Source organism: Mesoplodon densirostris, chromosome 5, assembly GCF_025265405.1.
Source record: "Mesoplodon densirostris isolate mMesDen1 chromosome 5, mMesDen1 primary haplotype, whole genome shotgun sequence".
In the NCBI taxonomy this organism is placed as follows: domain Eukaryota; kingdom Metazoa; phylum Chordata; class Mammalia; order Artiodactyla; family Ziphiidae; genus Mesoplodon; species Mesoplodon densirostris.
This window is the reverse complement of record NC_082665.1, coordinates 97,696,026-97,719,507: the sequence shown is the minus strand read 5'-3', so window position 1 is coordinate 97,719,507 and position 23,482 is coordinate 97,696,026. Positions and strand designations below refer to the sequence as shown.

Genomic DNA, 23,482 nt, shown 5'->3' with positions numbered 1-23,482 from the left:
AAGAAAATTCATCTAATGATGGATGTGTTCATTAACTAGAGAGTGGGCTGGGGGAATCCTTTCACAATGTATATCAAATCATCATAAGGTACACTTTAAATATCTTATAACTTTATATGTAATTATAACTCAAGACAGCTGAAATAATAAACAAACACAAACAAATAAATTAAATTGGGGGATAAAAGAGTCAGCATAAAAATGACCCACATTTCCTAAAAGTATTAATTCCTTCCAAGGTCTGAGCCAGGAATACCAACTATGTGAAACCAGAACAAATGATCATATTTTTTATATACTACGCTCAATACCTAAAATTGTTTTCAAACTCTTATATTTGCTTGAGATTGAGGATTCCTTATCCTAAATGAAACTAACCACTAAGCTAGATTTTAGGCTGTCCTCATTTTGAACTGGCATCTATTTACTTTACCCCAAATTAGCTGTACATCCAGCTACTTGCATCAATAAGTGACTAATTGGTAGGTAGCTATGTGAGTAATTACCTGATTTGCACAGGTAAGTGATGTTTATTTCAAGTGTACTTCTCATGCCAAGTTTTAGAAATTTGGCTCAAAAGTTCAGAAAGACAAACTGAATCAAAGCCATATCATGCCTTGTTTATAACCATAAACAATAGAGCATAAATAAATTATTGATTGTGATATGCTATCTGAAGTAATCTAAAGATCTCAAAATATCTTTAGATTGTACTTTCCAGGTATTTATAAAAAAGAAAAACAAAAGCCAAATGTCAGGGCTTCCCTGGTGGCACAGTGGTTGAGAATCCACCTGCCAATGCAGGGGACATGGGTTCCATCACTGGTCCAGGAAGATCCCACATGCCACGGAGCAACTAAGCCTGACAACTACTGAGCCTGCGCTCTAGAGCCCGTGAGCCACAACTACTGAGCCCACGTGATGCAACTACTGAAGCCTGCATGCCTAGAGCCTGTGCCCCGCAATGAGAAGCCCATGTACCACAACGAAGAGTAGCCCCTGCTCGCCGCAACTAGAGAAAGCCCGTGCACAGCAGCAAACACCCAACACAGCCAATAAATAAATAAATAAAATGCATAAATTTATTAAAAAAAAAAAAGCCAAATGTCATGTTTTTCCAAATACCAAAAGCTTAGGAAGTGCTTTGTCAGGTCATTTAACCAACAAAGACAAGTGGCAATAATCTCTCCATGAAATTACAGAAGCCTGAAAAATCATTTGAAGATTTGAATGAAAGAAAAATAACCTTCTATCATGGCAATATTACTGCATTCATACAACAGTGATATCCCTCAGCATCTAAATACTGGGCAAATTTTAAAAATGGAGATTTGACTTAACTCTTAATCTTTTTTAGCAGGGCATTTAATTTCAAATGGTTGCAATGGTGAATTTCAGAAGTGTTTCAACTATGTGACTCATCCTCTTTCTTCCCAATTTACTACCCTCCCCTTTGTTTATCATTTCCCAGAAAATAGGGGAAAAAAAAGCACAAAGCTGTGTTTTCACATTATACTTAATTATAAATTCTTCTCTTTCAAAAATATATCCCAGTAGTTTATCTTTCACAATATCATTACTGAAGATTTATTTCCAATTACTACATGTTAAATGTCGGACTTTTAAGTGAAAAATGCTTTTCATGTAATAAGTGACCTTGAAGTCATTTTAAAATTTTCAATATGTGTATATGAGCAGGTCCCTAATAAATTAGAAGATATGTATATAGAAAGATTATTTACTATAGATGCATTGTTTTCTTTCATGAAAAAAATTAGAAAAATTCAATAGGGCTTAAAAATACATAATATATGTGACTATAGATTTGGAAGGTATAATATTGAACATATAGCCACAGAGATGTGAAACTTTCTAAACTATGAAACATAATATCTACCTGCAATGAGCAACATGGAACAGAGAATTCAAATATAACAGCATCCTTTATATTCTCTCTGTTAGATAAATCATAATAAATATAAGTATTTACACATAATTCAAAGCATATGCTGCTCCTAAAATTTGTTTCTAGAATATTGTAAAAAATGCATTTTACATGTCATATAGTAAGCTTTAATTTGTTATTTTTCTACTATAAGATATTAAAAATATCTTTTATTCCACTTTTTGGGCTTTCTTTTAGAACAGGAACTTAGTGGCTTCTAGTTACTCTAAAAACTTGCAGGTGTGTTAGGTTTTCCAACTCCTATCAATGTAAAAAATATCAAGTGGCTTTAATAATATAATTCATAAACAGGGGTTCCATGAAATTTTTCAAATCACAATAATAAAATACAATTATCATTATAAGGTAGATACTGCTAACCACTTGAAAATGAATGCTGGTATAGCACCATTCACTTGGAAGAATTATTTTCTTTAGAAATAGAAGGGATATAAGACAATATGACATGTGCGATTAGGTGACAGCCTGCAGTGTGCACTGCTGTGGAAAGGATTTAGGATCTGAGATCAGAAAGGGAAAATTATATTTAAAGGGCCCATGGAGAACCTTTGGGTACTGTATCAGCTATACAGGGATCATTAGGAATTAAGAGATCACACACTGGTTTTGTCCAAAAAAGAAATCATTTCTTTTCTCTTTGCCCTGCTTACTAGATTTAGACAATCACAAAAACCAAAAATTGGAAGTAGATCAAAAAAAAAAAAAAAAAACCTAAGACAATTTAATAGAATTCAAAACAAATGTATATAATGTAGTTAGCCATGACAAGGGAAAATTTCTTCTCAAAGAGGAATGAATGCCCATGTTCATAATATTGCCAACCCCAGGTCTAGCCAAAAATCCATCACAAATAGCTGTATTATAAACCTACACACCTAGGAAACAGCAACAAGGATGGCAAGAGCCCAGCAGAGGCTACCCAGTGCCTGTCCACATGCAGCTGCCCTTCTGACAAAGCCCTGTGACCTGTTCTCAGTGCTGTTATAAACAGATGAGTATTCTCCACCACAAATAAATCTGAAAATGAATCAAGGATCACACTAAATCTGGGGCTCACTTATCTGAATTGCCCATAGTCCCTAATTATAGTCCCCATTGAATGAATGAATGATTTCTCTATGTGAGTGAATCCAGACGATGTCTTTGATATTGGCTGACCTTGGAAATTTACCATTAGTTAGAAAGTTCAACTGTCTTTTTATACTTTACTGCAGAATCATTATCGCAGCTTCTAAGTAGGAAGGCTTTTTTTGCAAACAAGAAGAAAAATGACTGGCAGTGTGGGGTCATGCACAGGCTTCAATGACATGGAGATGTAGGGGAGATATCAGAAAGAGAAGGCCTATGAGTACCGAATGCAGCTCTTCCATTGTTTTCTGCAGCTTCACCCTTGAGAGAATCTGCTTCCTTGAGTATAAAATGGGAAGAAAATTATTGCCTGCTCTATCTACTTTACAGGGAATTGGAAGTTTAAATAAGATGCTCTTGAAATGTTTTGTAGACCATAAAACATTAGTCAAATAAAAGTTATTATTACTGTATTACACAGCATAAGAAATACAGTACTAGATTTAGTCTGACCCTAATTTGAAAATTCTATTTAGCATTTATTATGACAGATCTATTTATAGATGATTAAAAATTTACTTTACTTGAAAACTAATTTTTAATGAACCTCTACACCATCAAAATGTGTAATACACACAATTCCTGCTCCTAAATTTTGTATGCTCCTCTTTTCCAAGAGTTAACGAAAAACTTTAAGGAGGATACATAAGCATCTTTGTAACTGCATGTTTACCAATTAATAAGGCAGCACACAATGTTCAAATCAATCTGGGTGGGAAATGAGAATTTCATCTCTTACAAACCATGAGAAGAATTTGAACAGGCAAATAAATTTGCATCTGGATCTTTCATGTAAATTGTAAAAAGGATACATGATCTTTTCTTCTCCTATCTAAAAACAAGTACATTTAAAACATCTGAATCATTCTAAATAAACTGACTAAGTGCAAATTGACAACACAGCCTTGAGTGCAGCCATTATAAAATAATGCAAATAGTAGACTAATCCCAGCTGCCAAATACACAAGTAATTTTGGTAGCATAAATGCAAAACAAATTTTCTAGTTAATTCTAAATTTCTTGAGAAACAAATCTTATGTTTTCTACTATCAAAAGAAGAAAATATGTGTATGAAAATACTTCCATTATAACTAGATAAAATGTTTGCTGGGGGCTTCCCTCTTGGCGCAGTGGTTGAGAGTTCGCCTGCCGATGCAGGGGACACGGTTCGTGCCCCGGTCCGGGAAGATCCCACATGCCATGGAGCGGCTGGGCCCGTGAGCCATGGCCGCTGAGCCTGCATGTCCGGAGCCTGTGCTCCGCAATGGGAGAGGCCACAACAGTGAGAGGCCTGTGTACCGCAAAAAAAAAAAAAAAAAAAAAAGTTTGCTGGCATAATTATTTGCACACACATATTTTTCTAAAATCTGTTATAAATTATAGACATAGGCATTTTTATAGATAAAGGACACAGTCTGGATAATGCCCAGTAGAGAACAGCAATTAATCTCACTGTAAAGTGTTGTTTGAATTCCTTTCTTTAAACTAAGTGATGTAGCAGTATGAAAAAAAGTATCTGCTTTTTCATGATCCAAATGAAAATAAGTGTTAAACCCATTCTAGGCAGACCAAATATTCATCCACGTTACAAGACCATTAAGCCATTCAACAATATGAAAATGTCTCTGTCTTAGTCCATTCAGGCTGCTATAACAAAATACCATAGACTGGGGGGCTTAGAAACAACAGAAATTTCTCACAGTTCTGGAGGCTAGGAATTTCAAGATCAGATTTAGCGTCTGGTAAGGACTTGTTTTGTAGTTCATAGACAGCATCTTCTCTTTGTATCTTCACATGGTGGAAGAGACGAACTAGATCTCTAGGGTCTTTTTCATAAGAGCACTAATCCCAAGCATCAGGGCTCTACCCTCATGACCGACTCACCACCCAAAGGTCCCACCTCCTGATACCATTACCTTGGGGCTTAGGATTTCAATGTACGAATTTTAGGGGACACACATGCAGTCTATAGCAATCTATAGTTTAAGGAGGGACTGGACGAGCATGAAGCTGTTGCTCCTGGACAGGCTTCTTATGCTGCTAAGCAGCTGATGAAAGCATGGCAAAAGGTCACCCCAAAGGCAAGCCTAAGGCAACAATGGGCAAGGGGGAATTGTCTTCTGAGCCTGAGGCTCCTCATTTTTCAAGTACTCATCCTGTGCCCGGATGCTACCCTCAAGTGTTCCTGCTACATGTACTTCATTCACTCTATCGAAATTGACCCTTGGCATATCTGATGACTTCTTATGCCAAGGGTACAGCCAACAGATAAGGGAGGAGAGGGAAAGGTCATTAAGTATCTACTATATCCCTAGCTCTTTACCAGTTTTAGATGTTATTATTCCATCAATTAACCTGAAGGTAATTAATGAAGGTGAGAAGGTGCTGGTACAAGGACCTAAACAGATTTCCTCCACTGTCTTTCACTAAATCATGCTGCCTCCTTGAAAAAAATAAAATACATTACACCCCGGGGAGATTTGTGTTTCATCAAGATGGTGAGAAAAGATTCTAAAATGTGAAACTGCTTCTCTGTGGTTGTCTCTTTTTGAGGACTGAAAGGAGCCAGGACAGGGATCCTGGCTGGTCCCTGCTGTGAGTTGTTGAGGTCTTGAGGCAAGTGAGGGTGCCTGCTCACAGACCTTGCTTCCTGCAGCTGCAAGGGACAACGGTAGTAACTTTTCAGGTTAGTATGTGCATTTTCTCCTCCTTTGCTAATTTTAAAGAAGTTTGAATTACTGAAAAAAAAGTTAAAATCAATTACTCTACTGGCTCCTCCTGCATTTTGCTAAGAATTCACCATTCATTCCTTTGCTCGTGGATTCATTGAGTACCATCACATCCCAGGTATTCTGTCACTTCTGAGGTTTTCACTGGAAACTAGAGGTCCATCTATCCCTAGACTTGTTATCTCTGCTTTCACCCCAGGCTAAGCTTGAGGGAAAAAATAGCATCTCTTTTTGTTTCCTCAAACTATGTTCTAGCAGCAAAAATCAATGGTGAACAATGGAGACTATTTTGTAGAAAAGTCAGAGGAGAAGGTGACCATTTTACATGCCATAGGCTCCCACTTCCAAAATGCTCCTAAGTCATGCCTATTTGCCAAAGTCTCTCTGGCTAAGCATCTAATCAGACTACCCTGCAGCATGACCACCCCTCAGTGATATCCCAGCCTTGTTCACTGGCTGCCTCGGCCATGGAATCCCTGCCTTTGGTCTCTTTGCTATCACCTGCCCAAAATCTTTTAGCTATTCTTTTGCAGAACAAAGGTGCTTTGCTTAACTTCTCTGGACTTGAGTACTTCTATTCAAACACTTTGCAAGCAAAGTGATCTCCAAGTTTTGGAACTTCCCCTCCTTAACAAAGGCAGTTGATCAGAAGTGACAACAATAACTACACAATTCTGTTGTTTTCAAGAAGTTTAGAGACTAATGAATGAAGACAGATATATAGAGATAATTATTTTGTGAAAAATGCTAAAACAGAAATAGATTGGCCATACTATAGGGACACAGAGAAGAGAACTTTTTTTTTTTTTTTCTGCCTAAGGGTATCAGGAAATACAAAAGAAAGTCAGTAATCTTGAAAAATGGGAGATAGGAGTTTTCCAAGTAAGCAAGGTTGAGAAGTGGGCTCTAAGAAGAAAGAAGAACATGGACAAAGGCGAGATGACACGAGAGGTCAGGGCATGTCTGAGAACAAATAGCTCTCTGTGGCTGGCTGTGAGACCAGGAATCAGAGCAAGTCAAACACTGCAGTACCACTGTATTTCAAAATTCACCTACTTCTCTGCTCTCAGGCACTGGCTTCTCCCTCAGTGCAAAGCAGTGCTCTGTCTTTCCATGACAGAAGACAGTGTTGGCTGCATATATTTGAGTGCAAAAGAATAGGATTAATTTAATAGTTTCATCTTAATTTTGCTCTGAGGTTTCTCAATTTAACTAAATAACTTTAATGTTCTTTGGCACCAGGCTTTTGACAAACTTCCTTAAAAAGCCATTATAAAAATAGTGATTTTGCTAAAGAGTGTACATAGAAAAAAATCATTATTCCAGTAGATGCAGCAGAGGTGACATCAGAATAGCTGAATGTTGCCTGGCCCAGAATACAGAGCAGAAGTCCAGACACTCAGCAGAGCCACAAAATGGAAAAAGCACATTTGAGAGCAAAGACTGAACATTACTGATTACTGCTTGGCTAACCACCTAATTTGGACTTAGAAAATTTCACATCCTATTCAAACTGAAGGAGAAAACAACCTTAGGCAAATACCAAAATGATTCTTTAAAGAAACATTCATATTTTAGAACAAGAAAGCTGTAATTTTGATTGGTCTAAAAGTCTCACTTCACAATCATTCTACATAACACAGACGAGGCTAAAATCCTTAGTATAGCCTCTAAATGCATAACTACTTCAATCTCCTGCTGATGGAAATGTGTGTGTTTCTTCCCTCCTAGACAGTTTGTGAATCGTGTGATTGCCTGATATGAAATTATTAAGAAATAGATCAATAAACACAGCAGGCTACAGGATTAAAACCTCAGCCCACACAATGGACCTATGAACAAAGTTACTGCATAGAAATTGCGACAGCAGAATCATGGTCATGCAAACTCGTATTTGGGACCATATTGGCAAGTGGAATTACAGACATTAAAAGATATTTTGATTAGAAATATTCTAACTATTATATATCAGGCAAATGTCTTAAATCTGATGAGGATTATTAAAGTCAAGGATAAACTATTCGCTTTGCCGTTTTATAAAATAAGTATTGTAAGAAAATAATTTCTAATAGTCATTGGAAACAGGAAATATGTCCTATTTCTCTCAAGACTTACCATGTGCCTTGTTCTCTCTGTTAAATTATCTGCCAGTAGGCAGAACTGGACTCTTCAAAGGCAGACTATATATGAGTTTAGGACACAAGCAAAGCAGAGGCAGTTCAAAAATTTTTTTAAAGAAGGTATCTGGCATTTCACAAAAATGTAATAAAAATGTGTAACAAACTAAGAAAAACAAAAGTTTGTTGAATCTTAACTTGACCAGATTTTTGACCAAATGGAGAAGCTCTTTAGTCACATACTCAAAAAATCTTGATTCAATGGTTAAGGGGATAAATTAATTTAAATGTTAGCTCTGCCACCGTATAGTTATATAAATTTGGAAGAGGCACCTACCCTTTCTTATTCTCAGTTTCCTTGTTGCAAAATAAGGATAATAAAACCTCTCACAAAGGATGGTAGTGAGGACTAAGTGATGTAAAACATGAAAAGCATCCTTAGCTGACATTATTAATGAGAGTGTCCTATCCCTTGAGTGGAACAGGATTGAAAATTTTTAAACCACAGTTATAGGTATTAATCACAAGGCAAACTTGTCTAATGATACTCATATTCTAACCCAACCCACATTGAACCACTGTTAAGCAAGCAATTAAAAATTCCCAATGTTAAAAATACAGTTCTGTAATTTTGCTTATGTGGAAATATGCTGTCCTTATTTCATACTTTGCCAATCTTCATTAACACAGGAATCATGAATTTCCAAGAATTTAAGCCTATTAAGTAATAATTTCTGAATTGGAAATTTAATAAAATATTTTCATTTTATAAACTCACATTTTTTTTACTATACCTCTGCATATCCTTCTTGATATGTCTTTTAAAAATAGTTAGCTAGTGGGAAGAAGCAGCATAGCACAGGGAGATCAGCTCGGTGTTTTGCAATGACCTAGAGGGGTGGGATAGGGAGGATGGGAGGGAGGCTTCAGAGGGAGGGTATATGGGGACATATGTATGCATATGGCTGATTCACTTTGGTGTACAACAGAAAGTAACACAGTATTGTGAAGCAATTATAATCCAATAAAGATCTATTTTAAAAAAAGATATATATCTTTAAAGAAAAACAATCCCATTTTCCAAATATATCCAACCTCCCATATTAATCACTACCATGGTAAAAATGATTATCTTTTTACTACTTTGAAAAAGACACAATAGCTAGCAGAGTCTTCTATAATGAAGTGGCATGTCATTGCCTTAGTCGTCTCAGACTGCCATACAAAATGCCACAAACTGGGTGGCTTTAACAACAGAAATTTATTCCTCACAGTTTTGGAGACTAGAAGTCTAAGAACAAGGTGCCAGCAGGGTCTGTGCCTTGTGAGCGTGCTTTCCTTGGGTTGCAGACAACCATATCTTTGCTGTGTCTTCAGATGGCCTTCTTTTGATTTGTGGTGCATGCAGGTGGAGAAAGGAAGAAGCAGAAAGAAAGCAAGCTCTCTGGTATCTCTTTTAAAGCACTAATCCCATCATGAGGGTCCCACACTCATTGTTTCATCTAAACCTAATGATCTTCCAAAGACCCCCTCTCCAAACTCCAAATACCATCACATTGGGAGTTAAGGCTTCAACTTAAAATTGGGGGATCGGGGGGTGGGGGACACAATTCAATCTATAGCAGTCACATAGCTAGAACAGACAAAGGATGACCAATGGCTAGAAGATGGGAAATGTAAACAACTCTAAACTTTCATACACACACACACACACACACACACACACACACCTTTCAAGCTTGCCTTCTTAGCACTCCTAATGACCAGAGGTTGCATAGCTATTTAGTCCTTCAGAGTACTCCTACTAAATATAAAAAGCATGAACTTAAGATACAATACTTGTCTCTTTCCCCATAAATCAAAAGAATTAAAAGTATAAATCTAAAATTTCAAAACTAATTTAAAGATGATAAATGGGAAGGAAATTTTTTAAAATTGCACTATAATTTAAACTTCCCCACTAATTTTAGAATAAAATCCTAAGGGAAAAAAGGAGATCAACAACATAGTAATTTTGTTAGAAAATTATTAGAAATACATACAAACACAAAACACACATACAGATAGATACATAAATGTTAATTATACATCACAAGCCTTATATGCATGGAAAAGCTAACATCAGAGTACACACAAATAAATCTGTAAAAAGGCTTTCCATAATCTGGCTCAGTTTAATCTACAGTAGTATATCATTCAAATTTTTTGCTCTAGCAAAACATGCCATAGTGTTTTATGCCTCTACATGTATCTACATTTTTTTATGGAGCTACATATGGACTACATAACTCCAATGTCTCCTGAAAAATGTAGTTCTTAAAAGATAAACACATTGTTTAGGGGGTAATTATTATTCTTAAGTATTTTATCCATAAGAAAATCACTAATACTGTATTGAAAACTGATTTCAAGTTTGAAAAGAAATGTCAAATTATATTGAAGCAAAGCAGAACAAGTTAACAAAGGAAAAAGCAGTAAATAAAAAAGCTAAAAGCATAGTAGAATTAATAAATAAATTCAAAAGCTTATTATTTGAAAAGAAGAAAATCACTAGTAAGCCAAATTTCTTTTTTAAAAGTAATAAGGTAGAAATATACAAAATAAATAAAAGATAACCACAGTCAGAATAAACTTAAAAGAATCATAATGCTGCTAAACACCATGCAAGTAAACTTGAAAATCTAACCAAAATGGATAATTTTCTAAGACAATATAATTTGCCAAAATTGACCTCAGAAGAGACAGAAAATCTAAAGACTGATTTACATAGAAGAAATAGAGAAATCTGTCAGTAGATAAATCCAAAAGCAGCGGTCTTTGATAGTTCCACGGGGAAATTTTAAAAATCTTTAAGATCAAAAATTTCAAGGCTTCTAAAATCTCTCCAGAATATAGGGTACTGAAGAAAACATCCTGATCCAAAAAAGGCTGCATGTACACACACAGGAACCAAGTCAATGCCACTTTTGAATATCAAAGGAAAATCCTAAAACCAATATTATTAGCAAATAAAATCTAGATGTACACAAAAATAACATTACATCATGAACAAGTGAGGTTTATTCCAAGAATTTAAGAATTTTCAATATTAGGAAGTCTATTAATAAATTTTTATAGCAAATTAATAGATTGAAGAAAAACATTTTATTCTATTTGTATAAAAGACTGAAAAGCCATTTGTCAAAATTTAAATAACCATTTGGATTAAAATACTTGATAAAATAAAACTGATGATAATTTACTTTATATGATATAATATATCTAGCTTAGCCCGAAAGCCACTGTCATGTTTAGTAGGACAACACTAGAAGCATTACCAACAAAATCAAAAACAAGGAAAAGCTCTCAGTCATCAGTATTACTTAACACTGTACTGGAAACATAAGCCAAAAAACTAAATTTAAAAAAAATTATAAATAAATATTTTGGAAAGGAATACGTAAAACTATTACTAACTGCAGACAACATAAAAATATAACTGCGTACGTAGAATATCCAAGAGAGTCAACTGGTTTCTGGCATACACAGTTGACTGCAATCAAACATACTTGGGGGAAAAAAGGTTTTGAGAGAGTTGCATCTGCTAAGAGACTGTGACTAGATGAGACATGTAAAAGACCACAAAGCTTCCAACTTCCTGTTGGGGGAAGCAGGCTAAGAAAGCTGCTCAGTCACCAATAAGTGAATACTTTCCAACACCTTCTTTATGTAACAAAGGAGGATAATGAAAATGAAAGGTACTTCCAGAAAGTAAAGCCAAAAATTCAAAATCCATGGAGCACAAACACTGGGGAGTTATACCCAAAGAGCAGAACCAGGACTTAACTTCAACTTAATTCAAGGTACTTTTTTTAATCTCCTAGGTCATAGGCTGGCAAATATTTACCTAGGTGCATTTTAGAATTGCTAAGAACCTCTGACTGCTATATGATGCCCATTCTTTTCTTTTTCAAATGACTGATTTTTACCAAGGAAGACAGAATAAAAAACGGTATCTGTCTTTGCATGTATATTCATACAGATGCATACAAAACTGATCACAGCAATGACTGCTTTAGCCAGGGTGGAAACTGGAAAGACTGAGAACAAGGTGGAAAGGAGACAAACTTTTCTCTGTACATTTTTTAATATATATAATTTTTGGAACTCTGGGAAGGCACTGATATTCATAAAATAAAATGAAACATACTTTAAAATATGTCTTAGGACTTAGTGAATTACTGAAAAGGGGATTAAGAGGTGTAATGCAATGATTCCTATGCTTCTGGTTTGATCAATTTAGTGCAATACACCAAGAGAGAAAATGTATTGTCATCATATCTAAGGGAAAGAAGACTAGTTTTTAGATATGTTGAATACCAATCACATCCAAAGCTATTCACTGGTCTTAGAGTGACCAATGATTCAGGTTTGCCTGACACTATTTAGGTTTCAGCATTAAAATTCCCACATCCTGGGAAACCCCTCCTCAGGGTGCAAAATATCCTGATTTTCAGAAATGGGTACAGAAGATTAGGGGGAAAGTATGAAATATGTTCAGCAGCCAAAAAAATTGAGCCTAAAAGTAGTACTCTATTTAGCTTCAAATGGATATGGCATAGATGATTCACTTTCAGTAGTTACTGTCACTATTTTTTTTTCTGACCACTGACGTTGTCAACTCTGATTTGTAGTTCATAATAATGATATATCCATTGTTGCATGACTCTGAGTGATGTTACTTACGTTTGCAAACTAAATGTGTTGTAATTGTGAGCATTAACAGTCAACTTTCACCTTGCCTGTGGATTAACTATGTACTTTGTATTAAGGTAAAGCTAGTTTAATTTTAACATTATGCATATTGTGACCACATTTTCTAAGACTTCAGATAATGAAATGAGAATTATTATAATGCCAGTGTCAGCATAATCCAAACAACTGTATTATTTTATTAACAGATAGAAAGACACATACAACTGGATTAGGGAGGAAAGTAACTAAGACAGAGCATTCTATACAGAAGGCAGAAAGGAATTGGGGATTGGGCATAGTGGAAAAGGGGATGTGAAAACACATAAGAAGTCTAAATTTTGCAGATTCTAGATTAAGCAAGCAAGTACTTCTAAATCAATCAAACTTTTTTTTTAATTTCCCCCCAAAACACCAATGCTTAGTCAAAAATAGCTACTGTATTTGTCTGTGGGCACGCCACAAGGATAAACACACATCTTACATCCATTTGATTATTCTGTCAACATGAATAAAGATACATTTCCTGATTCAGAGGTTGCAACCATGCAGGCAAACAAAAGGAGAAATTTTGATAATTGATGTGTTGGCCTGTTGCAGCATGGACCTGATTTAGTCAGGCCTTATTAACAATCATGTTTTTTAAAGTACTGTATATCAAGTGATGCACTGAATCATATCAACAATGAAAAAAATTTTCCTCTAGCGCTTAGGTGATTTGATTTGTAAAAATGGAGTTTTAAATCATCTTATTGAGGTTTATAAGAATATCATAAAACCACAGAGAAGATAAAGAATGGTAATACCTTGTCCAAATAAAAACTAGACTGCTAGACTGTACTAGTTTTCTATTGCTGTCATAACAAATTACCACAAACTTAATGGCATAAAACAACACAAATTTACTATCTTAAAGTTCTGGAGGTCAGGATTCTGAAATGACTCTCACTGGGTTAAAATCAAGGCATCAGGGCTAAAAATCAAGGTATTACCATGGTTTTACCTTTCTAAACGCTTTAGGGGAGAATCTGTTTTCTTGACTTTTCCTGCTTCTAGAGCCCACCTCCATTCTTTGTCTGGTGGCTCCCTCGTATCTTCAAAGCAACCAATGGCTGGTTGAATCTGTACATCACACCACTCTGACACTGACCCTTCTGCCTCCCTCTTCCACATTTAAATGCCTTGTGATTACACTGGGCCCACCTGGATATTCAAGGATAGTCTTCCTAACTTAAAGATAGTTGATTAGCAAACTTAATTCTATCTGCTACCTTAATCTCATTTTGTTTTGTAACATAACATATTCAACAGATTTCAGGGATTAGGACGTGAACATCTTAATGAGGCCATTATTCTGCCTACCACACTCAGCTATCTACATTATTTGGCAGACAGTGTGAATGTAAATCTTGACAAATCCCAATCAGCCAATAAACTTCTGACCAAAGAAAACACAAAGATATTACCAGCTAAGTATCTTGCATACCTTATACACATACACTACTGCTAAAAGGGGGTGTGTTTTACCTACCTGTGAAATTGAGGTTTTCATAATGAAAGCTTTTTTAATCATTTTTCAGTTTCCTCAATGTGCAGAAGTAGTTAATGAGATTTTGGACTTTACAGAAATGGAGAAATGTATCCTCCTTAGACATGAGCCTACAAATGACTATCATTGCCACTGGCCACACACAAAGTGTTAAAATGTTATCCTGCCATAAATTCATTTCCAAAGTATGGGACAAGAATAATGCCCTTCTCTAATTTGGAAATATATTGAGGATGAGAATGAAGAAAGGGAAAAATAAATAATAAAACAAAAGAGACATTTATGGACTGCTTCTTTAAATCTGTCTGATGAACTCTGAGTGGCCATAAGGAATCTAGAGAAAAATGAACTGACTACATCTAAGTTGTTTGATATTCAGGCTGAGACAAACACTCACAGACTATTTAAAAACTCCAAAAAATATCAACAGAAAAGGAAAGCCAAGTTTAACGAGGACTTTTTCATTTTTTAACTAAAACTGTAATTTATTTGGAATCCATTTTTGTAAGTTCAAATTATCTCTGTACTTTAAAACCATTATCCCTGAGAAAGAGAGGTTTAAATTATGGTGCCATGCAAAGTGCTCTAAAGTTTTCTGAAATTATGGCAATTTTCCAAAGGGTTAGACTACATGGTAAATTTATAGAAGCAAAAGACCTCGCTGACAAATAGCTTGTCCACCAAAACAAGCTTGTAGATACAGAGTGGATAGATAGATCTGGAATCTATTTCTAGCACTTTTAAACACTTGCTGCTGCAAGGAGTTAAAATCTTAAGTAATTAAACGATTTTGTTGAGAGGATATTTAGCTTGGTGCTATCACAATGGCCTGATACCAGGATTAGTACCAAGAGGGCTTGACAAGAGCAGAGCTTCAAATCAAAATCAGTTTTACATGTGACTATATTCAGTTTTACCAATACTACTTACAAGAAGAATGATGACCTAAAACCTGCAGACAGTTCAGAGAAGCATTATCAGAAAAGGAAAGAGAAAGAGTAAAAATCTCCTACTGTATTATGAGACAGAAAGAAACATGCCATCATTATTTTGTATTAAATGTAGGTAATTTGTGCTTAGTCAGCTTGCTTTTAAATTCTCCTGTTACAATCTCAAATTTACTTATCTTAAAGATTCACATTAATATAGCTTATAAAATTTAAATATCTAGTAAAAGTTCAAAAAATAGTTAAAATAAACTGCTATATCACAGGATAGAATGAAACATTATAAAAATATTGTTTAATTAGTCCTGTTTATTACTGCTAATTGCAATTTTAACTATTCTGCAATTTTGTTTACTAGGAATTATGTAAGAGGAAGTAAATAATAAGTAATATTTATAATTTCAAATAAATTCCTTTTTTCATATGTTAATGTTAAAGTAATAACATGCATGCATATAATTACATTACATTATGTGATGTTATATTATGTTATGTTATATTGGTTTTTTTGGACTGGCATGGTATGACAAGATGGCTCTCTAAAAATCCAATCACCCTAATATTTGAATCTGAAGCCAAAGAGATTGATCTGGGCTGGAAATAAGTATTTGGGAGTTAAAAAATATCACTCCCACTCTGTGCTACTTTTTACATGCTCACAGTACAATATCACACTACATTGTAATTATTTGTATCCCCACAAAACAGCAAACATTGTGAGGGAAAGTACTATAGCATAATTACCCTTGTTCCTCTAGTGCCCAATTAAGTATCTGGCATATAAAATGTTCAGCATAAATATTTGTATGAAGTTGTCTTTGAAAAGTTCTAAAGAATATTTTTTTAAAATATTAACATGTTACCTCTGGAGAAAATATTTTATATGTAAAAGAGCAAAAGAAATAAGAGAATGAGTTTTGCAGTAGTACTAACAACTTTTTACTTAAAAGGTGAACACTCAGCTTGAAAAAAATCAATTTTAGAAATAGTTATCTTGGAAAGACAAATATAAAAAGATGTTTCAAGGACAAGAAAGCACTTCATATATACACAGGTATGAAATTCATACCATGTAAGTTAATAAGAGACCACATGTCAAATTTGCAAGGAAATGTTACAGATGTATTTCAGTTATATAAGGAAATGAAGCTACTTGTGTGAAGATAATTTTCAGTATCAAGTAGTAAATGAATTGCTGCCGAACTGATTAATATGGTTAAAAGTTGGTATCTTTGAAATTTATATAAAAGAGTATATGTAAAAAGCTTCAGAAAACTTATGAGATCAGGCAAGAGATATGTAACAATTGATTTATCTGTATAAAGCTAAAGTTAGTGAGCTGGGGCTCTTCCTCTTTAAAATATATCACTTAGCTCTTAATGACTGACTTTTCATTCCCTATATGAATGCTGTTCTTTCACTTCTTTAGAATAGAAAGGAAATTATTTCAAAATTGTCTTCTGAGAGAAATACAACATTCTTAAAGAAAAAGTTTAAAAATTAATATTTTAGCTTTCAAGGACAAGTTCTAATAATACAAAATTTACCATTTCTACTGTAAATGGTACAATGAAATTCAAATATTTATTATGGTTAAATTACTTTATGCATTTTATATTAGGTAAGTATATAATATAGCTCAAAACAAAAAAAATATTTCAATGAATTTATTAAAATGTACTTTAAAGGCAATAGACTATAAGTCTTCTCCTAACAAAGCTAATCTCATGCTGAGTAGATTAACTAAAAAAAAACATTGTTTAGATGAAATTACATTGGGGGCGTGGGAATACTTATGGACAGATTATAAAAAGTTCCTCAAGACTTTTGCCATCAGTGTTCTTCCTTATCTATCCTTTGTATGGGACTTAGAATATCAAGCAAGGGTCTATTCCAATCAATTGGGTTAGAAATGCAGAGCCCCTGAGTGTTATAAGCTATTTATTATACTAGGTTTTATTTTTCCATTGAAATGCTGCTATTAGATCATTTAACTGCCCTATTTTTTTTTATTAGTCTTGTACCCTAAGGAAAGGCTGCCTCTTAAAGAAAATAAAATAGTCAATTCCAGAACAAATCACATTTATTAAACAGTTTAGTGAGAACCTCAAGAAAAATAAAAATTGGGATAATTGCATCTGCTTCAGTTTAAAGAGACCCAGGAAGGGGTGGTATACCTCAGGCAGCATAAAATGGCTTTAACAGACTCCAGCATCCAGCCACTAACTAATAAGTGATTTCTAATTACTTCTGTAGTTTGTCACTGTTCAGCACAATCAAATCTAATTGACCAGAAAATTTTGGTTAGATTGTACCCAACTATGGCTAAATTTTTACTGTTATTATTCTGGTTTCTTTGTGAACATCTCAACTTTACTGCATCATTAAACCTTAAATTAGATTTTGATAATAAGAATATTTCATAAAATTTTTCAAACAACTGCAATATTCACACAGGAGCTACGGTACTCTTAAATCCACTGTCATGTTTTTTAAAAACATTTAATTTAATTCATACCCATTCTTTCTGGGTTATTAAAAACAACGGCACTTTGATTTTAATTAAACAATTTGAAGGCCATGACTAACAAATGTCAAATGCTAAAGGTGAACTCATGTCTTAACATGAGTGCATGTCAGAGCATCTTTCAAGCATGAAGGGAATTCTAGTCTGAGGGTTCTTAGTTTCAGAATCACTGATGAGGTGTACATACAAGAAAGGTAGCAATTAACTACCTCAATTTAGAAGCTTTCATTACTTTATTTTCTTGTTGAGAATCAGTGGTCTAGCAATAGATTTGACATTTCTGTAATCAATTCTCTAAAATCTAGAAAAATAATATAGAAATGATTGTTTGTTGTCTAAATGTTTACTTTGTCCATAGACTCTGTGTGTTACTAAAGCATTGAAGATAAACATATATGAATTTATTTCTTGAAGAGTATAAAGAGAATGCTTGCTCACACTGGTAATTTTTTTTTTTTAATGCCTCTATAGGGCTTCCCTGGTGGCGCAGTGGTTGAGAGTCTGCCTGCCGATGCAGGGGACACGGGCTCGTGCCCTGGTCTGGGAAGATCCCACATGCCGCGGAGCGGCTGGGCCCATGAGCCATGGCCGCTGAGCCTGAGCGTCCGGAGCCTGTGCTCTGCAACGGGAGAGGCCACAACAGTGAGAGGCTCGCGTACCGCAAAAATAAATAAATAAATAAATAAAAATAAATGCCTCTATAAAACAAGACAATAAGATAACATCATTAGAAGCCTCCCTGTATAGTTTACCTTATATCTGCTGACATTTTCACGTATATGCTTATTTTATTTTCCACAATATGTGGAGCCTTCAGAAGAAACCAAGTATGTTTGAAAAAAGAGCTGATACTATTTGTTAATGTCAGATGTAGTGGGTCAGTGAAGGAACAGATCTAACCAATTCTGATCAGTTTGAGCATTAACATCCAAGTACTTCAGTTTTGACTTGGTTATCAAAGAAACAGACAGAAAATACATTACATGACAACATGGCTGGACTATAACATCTAATGTGAAAGTGTAACCTAGCAGGACCCTATGGGGTCTTCTGGGGACAGACTCCCCTCCCATATCCTCTGCTATAGCTCCTCTCTGAAGTAACCAGATGATAGTAACTCATGCATATTTCCTGAGTTTTTCAGATAACCACCACCAAATGGAAGGAATTAACTACTTGATGTTTAAGAAAACATAGCTCCCAGATATTCTGGCACCTAAGGCTTGATCATCATCAACCAATCAGAGAATTGTGCAAGAGCTGATCACATACTCTGCGACCTACTCCCACCCCGACCTGGTCTTTAAAAATGCTTTGCTGAAACCCTTCCAGGAGTTTGGAGTTTTTTTTAAGCACCAACTGCCCATTCTCCTTTCATGGCCCTGCAATAAACCTTTCTCTGCCTCAAATTCCAATGTTTCAGTTTGTTTGGCCTCACTGTGCATCAGGCACATGAACTTGCATTAGGTATCAAAAGCCTCTTAAAACATTATTTCAAAGGTATATATCTTCGGGCAGTAAGTTTCTATTAACACATGAAAAAATTATCTGAAAGCTCTAGCATACCTCACACAATACAGCCATTCTCAAATTGATCATATGTGAAGTAACTTGCATACTTCTACAATTGCACATGGTCATGAAATTAAAAACTATAGAAGTAACAAAGAAAGAAGCAGCTATTGAGAGGGCCCAACTAAAGGCATAAGAATCCCAGCTCCTTCTAATTCTCCCATTATCGCTGGGGTAACACACATGGCTCCCCACAGTCATGAGTTCAATTTTCTTGTAGACATAAATTCTGATTTGAATTGTGCCAAAAAGAATAGATAAGACTCCCAGAGTATATTGACTTGGCCAACTTCCCATCTTCTACTAGGCTTGTAACCTAATTACCATTTGCATCTGATAAAATGTACTTATTTTCTCAACTAAAATATGGGTTTAAAAGGCAGTAAAATGTGATAAAAAGAAATAAATATATGTCATGGCTGTAAAAAAGAAAAAAAAAAGTTTTAAAAGCAAAACTGATGGAGCTAGAAAATTATGTTAGAAAATATACTTATTTAAACTACAACTATCTTTTTTCCATATAAACTACTTGTTTTAAAATATTAATTAAAATATTAATCAAAAGACACTAGAACTTTTAAGTACTTCTTAAAAAATCATAAAACTAGGCCCAAACAGGTGGTATGACTCTCCTTTACTTGTTCACATGATTTTTTTAGTGTGAATGCTCATTAAGAAAGAAGCTGCTGGGCTTCCCTTGTGGCGCAGTGGTTGGGAGTCCGCCTGCCGATGCAGGGGACACAGGTTTGTGCCCCGGTCCAGGAAGATCCCACATGCTGTGGAGCAGCTGGGCCCGTGAGCCATAGACGCTGAGTCTGCGTGTCCAGAGCCTATGCTCTGCAGCAGGAGAGGCCACAGCAGTGAGAGGCCCATGTACCGCAAAAAAAAAAAAAAAAAAAAAAAAAAAAAGAAGAAGCTGCTAACTGGTAATTTATAGAATAGGTTTTATTCTTTGATTATGGTACTAGATTCAAAGTTCTAACTCTAGGTCACTTAAAGAAAAAAAAAACCCTCACAGTAAAATATTAAACTGATGAATTATTTAAGTACTTTATGGTAAAAAAAAATCACCCTTCCCTCCAATTCTAATGTACAGTTCAAAGGGACATTCAAACCAAAAACTATTTAATTTTATTTTACTTATTTATTTTTAATTACTTAAAAAGGAACACACACAGAGCTCAACAGATGCTAGGCAATATTGTGTTTTGCATAATAAAAATATTTTACAAACATATATTGAGTTGAAAATGACCTTAAAATTTATTCAATCCAATAGCCAAGTCCAATCCTCCTCCTGCTTCCCCCTTCCTCACCCCACACAATTTACTTCTTTGTCCAGCTTTAAAATACTTGAACCTGAATGGCTTTAGAAGGGGCACAGCCTCTTTCCCCACAGGCTCACTATTCCCTATTGTCTCACACCCAGCCACTCCATACAATTCATATATTATATGCCTGATCTTCAAAGCTCAAGAATTTGCCACCCTTTCCTTGTTTAATCTAGCCCCTTTCATTTCAAAACTGAGGGAATACTCAGATGGTTAAGTGATTCATCCAAGTTCCTAAAGTATGTTGGTGGTCATGCTGGGTCTGCTCAGATTTCCTAGCACTTGGTTCTGTGCTGTCTTGTAGGCCTTTGCATCATCCATGCCATGTAAAGTTTTATACATAGTAAGCCTGAACCAGCATTGGAACATTGATTGCAGCTAGTGCTTTACAGAAAAAAGTATTTCAATCATATACTGGCATCATCTGCTCAAAATAGGAGTGTTTCCAGGAAGAACTATGAACTATCTTTAAAACATATCTTTTAACTGTAATGCCTACATGGAAGTTCACAGTCTATGTGTGGCCATATACAGACAGATGTTCCAAAAGGTCACTGGACCTGTATAAACTTGGAATAAATAAGAAAAGCAAAGACTTGCTGTATCATGGCACAAGCTGCATTGCTGTTATCATTTTAAAATAAAATAGTGGGTCAACTTAAACTTAAAAAAAAAAAAGAGAGAGAGAGACTAATTTGATTACTTACAATAAAATTACAATTGTATAAAAAGCAATTGATACCACAAAGGCAACGAAACTGTACCAATTTCAACAGCCACACAGAAATTAAATTTAGGTAATGCTTCCCCCCCCCCCAAAAAAAAAAAAAAAACCTGGGCTCAATGCCATGAAATAAAAGATGAACAGAAATTGGAATAATACGATTTTGCCAAAGAATGATACTCACACTCTTCTCTTTTTTCAAAATTAGCAGCTATTGGCACATTATAGAGGTATGCCAAATCACCTTATTAAAAGTTGATTCAACAGTAAAAGTCTTACATTCTAATTAAAGCAATTAGTTCTTACTTCAGTCGAATGATCCTAGTGCAACCAGAGGGTCTTTGCAGGTTACAGGACTCTGACAAGCTGAATCCAGGGCTCTTCATCCAGGTGCCTAACAGTCAAAGCTCATTTCCTGTTCATAAATCAAAAAACAAAGGTGATCAATTTAAATTGGGAGAGTTGTATTAGATAATTTATCAGTTGGCTCCTGAATTTTATTTTTTAGTTAATGCTTTTTAGAAGTTACATTATCATTTCTTTTTACTGTAAGCAGCCTAAAATTCTTCATTCTTTTTTGGAAGTCAAGAATGAATAAAATGTAGACTTTTTTTAAAGCAAAGTATTTTATTTCAAGGACAAATATATATACAAACACACTAATACTTTCCCCTCTTGATCTCATTTTCATGTGTGTACACCTTAATTTAGCTAGCCTAAGTGGGACACTTACCTTGTGCCATGCACTGCTAAACACTGTAAAAGATAAAGCAGAAGACACATAACTGGACACAGTGACTTGTGTTTCTTTGAAGAAAGGATTAACCAAAGGAAGAAATATATAGTAGAAAGAACACATCTAGGACTGAAAGCCTGGTTCTTCTGTTGAATACCTGTGTGACCTGGGTAATTTCTGTTATTCTTTAAATATCAATTTAAATTTAGGATGAAAATAGGTAACATGAAGAACTATTGTGAGAATTGGAGACATTGTATATAATAACATGCTTAGCATACTTCCTAACATATACTAGTTCCTCAATAATTGATATTATGTAGTATTTTAGGACATTGGCAGTCCTTCCCTAATATTTTATATCTTCTAATGCCATAATTGTTTATTCTACATTTTATATTTATGGACTGTGATATTAAGTAATAAGCTGAAATTATAGAACCACTTATTTTTTAATTCCCCTCTTTAATTTAATATTTTTTATCATAGCATTGAGATATCTGAAAGTTACACTATGCTTTTATCTTTTTTTAAAAAATTATTCACCCCAAATAAGCTATTATTTTCTTCAATCAAGGTCAACTTGGAGCACTGCATAAGCTTGTGACTAGGGAAAAAAATCTTGCCTCTTCATTAGGTTAGTTTATTTTCTCTTCGTGCTCATAATTATTTCCACCTCATTTGAAAATTTCAAATCTCCCTAAAGCTTTATATAACAGGAAATAATGTGTCATAAAGTACTCAACTACCAAAATACAAAGTAAAATAATATTTCTGCATTTTTTCTTAAATTCCTTCTGTTTTCAGAGAAAAATTACTTAAGGTATATCCCACAGATTCATACAATGTGGAAGCCCCATCCAACTCCCCTTTCTTTTCTCATAAGTTTCAAAGCTTCTTGATAAGATAATATAAATCATTTAATACAAAAATGATAAGGGACATGAGGGGAAGATGGGAGACGAGGGGAAGATGGCGGAAGAGTAAGACACGGAGATCACCTTCCTCCCCACAGATACACCAGAATTACATCTACACGTGGAACAACTCCTACAGAACACCTACTGAATGCTGGCAGAAGACCTCAGACCTCCCAAAAGGCAAGAAAGTCCCCACATACCTGGGTAGGGCAAAAGAAAAAAGAATAAACTGAGACAAAAGGATAGGGATGGAACCTGCACCAGTGGGAGAGAGCCGTGAAGGTTTCCACACACTAGAAGCCCCTTCGCAGGCAGAGACTGCGGGTGGCAGAGCGGGGAAGCTTCGGAGCCGTGGATGAGAGCACAGCAACAGGGGTACAGAAGGCAAAGCGGACAGATTCCCACACAGAGTATCGGTCCTGACAGGCACACACCAGCCCGAGAGGCTTGTCTGCTCGGCCGCCAGGGTGGGTGGGGCAGGGAGCTGAGGCTCGGGCTTTGGTCA

General features: G+C 35.2%; 1 protein-coding gene across 7 annotated transcripts in view; it reads right to left on the bottom strand.

The window, feature by feature from the left end:
* NAALADL2 (N-acetylated alpha-linked acidic dipeptidase like 2) overlaps window positions 1-23,482 on the bottom strand; it is a 1,531,400-nt gene that overhangs the window by 1,162,573 nt on the left and 345,345 nt on the right. For all 7 annotated transcript variants that reach the window (XM_060100049.1, XM_060100047.1, XM_060100046.1 and 4 more), the window contains one exon: window positions 21,628-21,736. The gene's annotated coding sequence lies outside the window, so the exon portion shown is untranslated. The remainder of the gene's footprint in view (window positions 1-21,627; window positions 21,737-23,482) is intronic.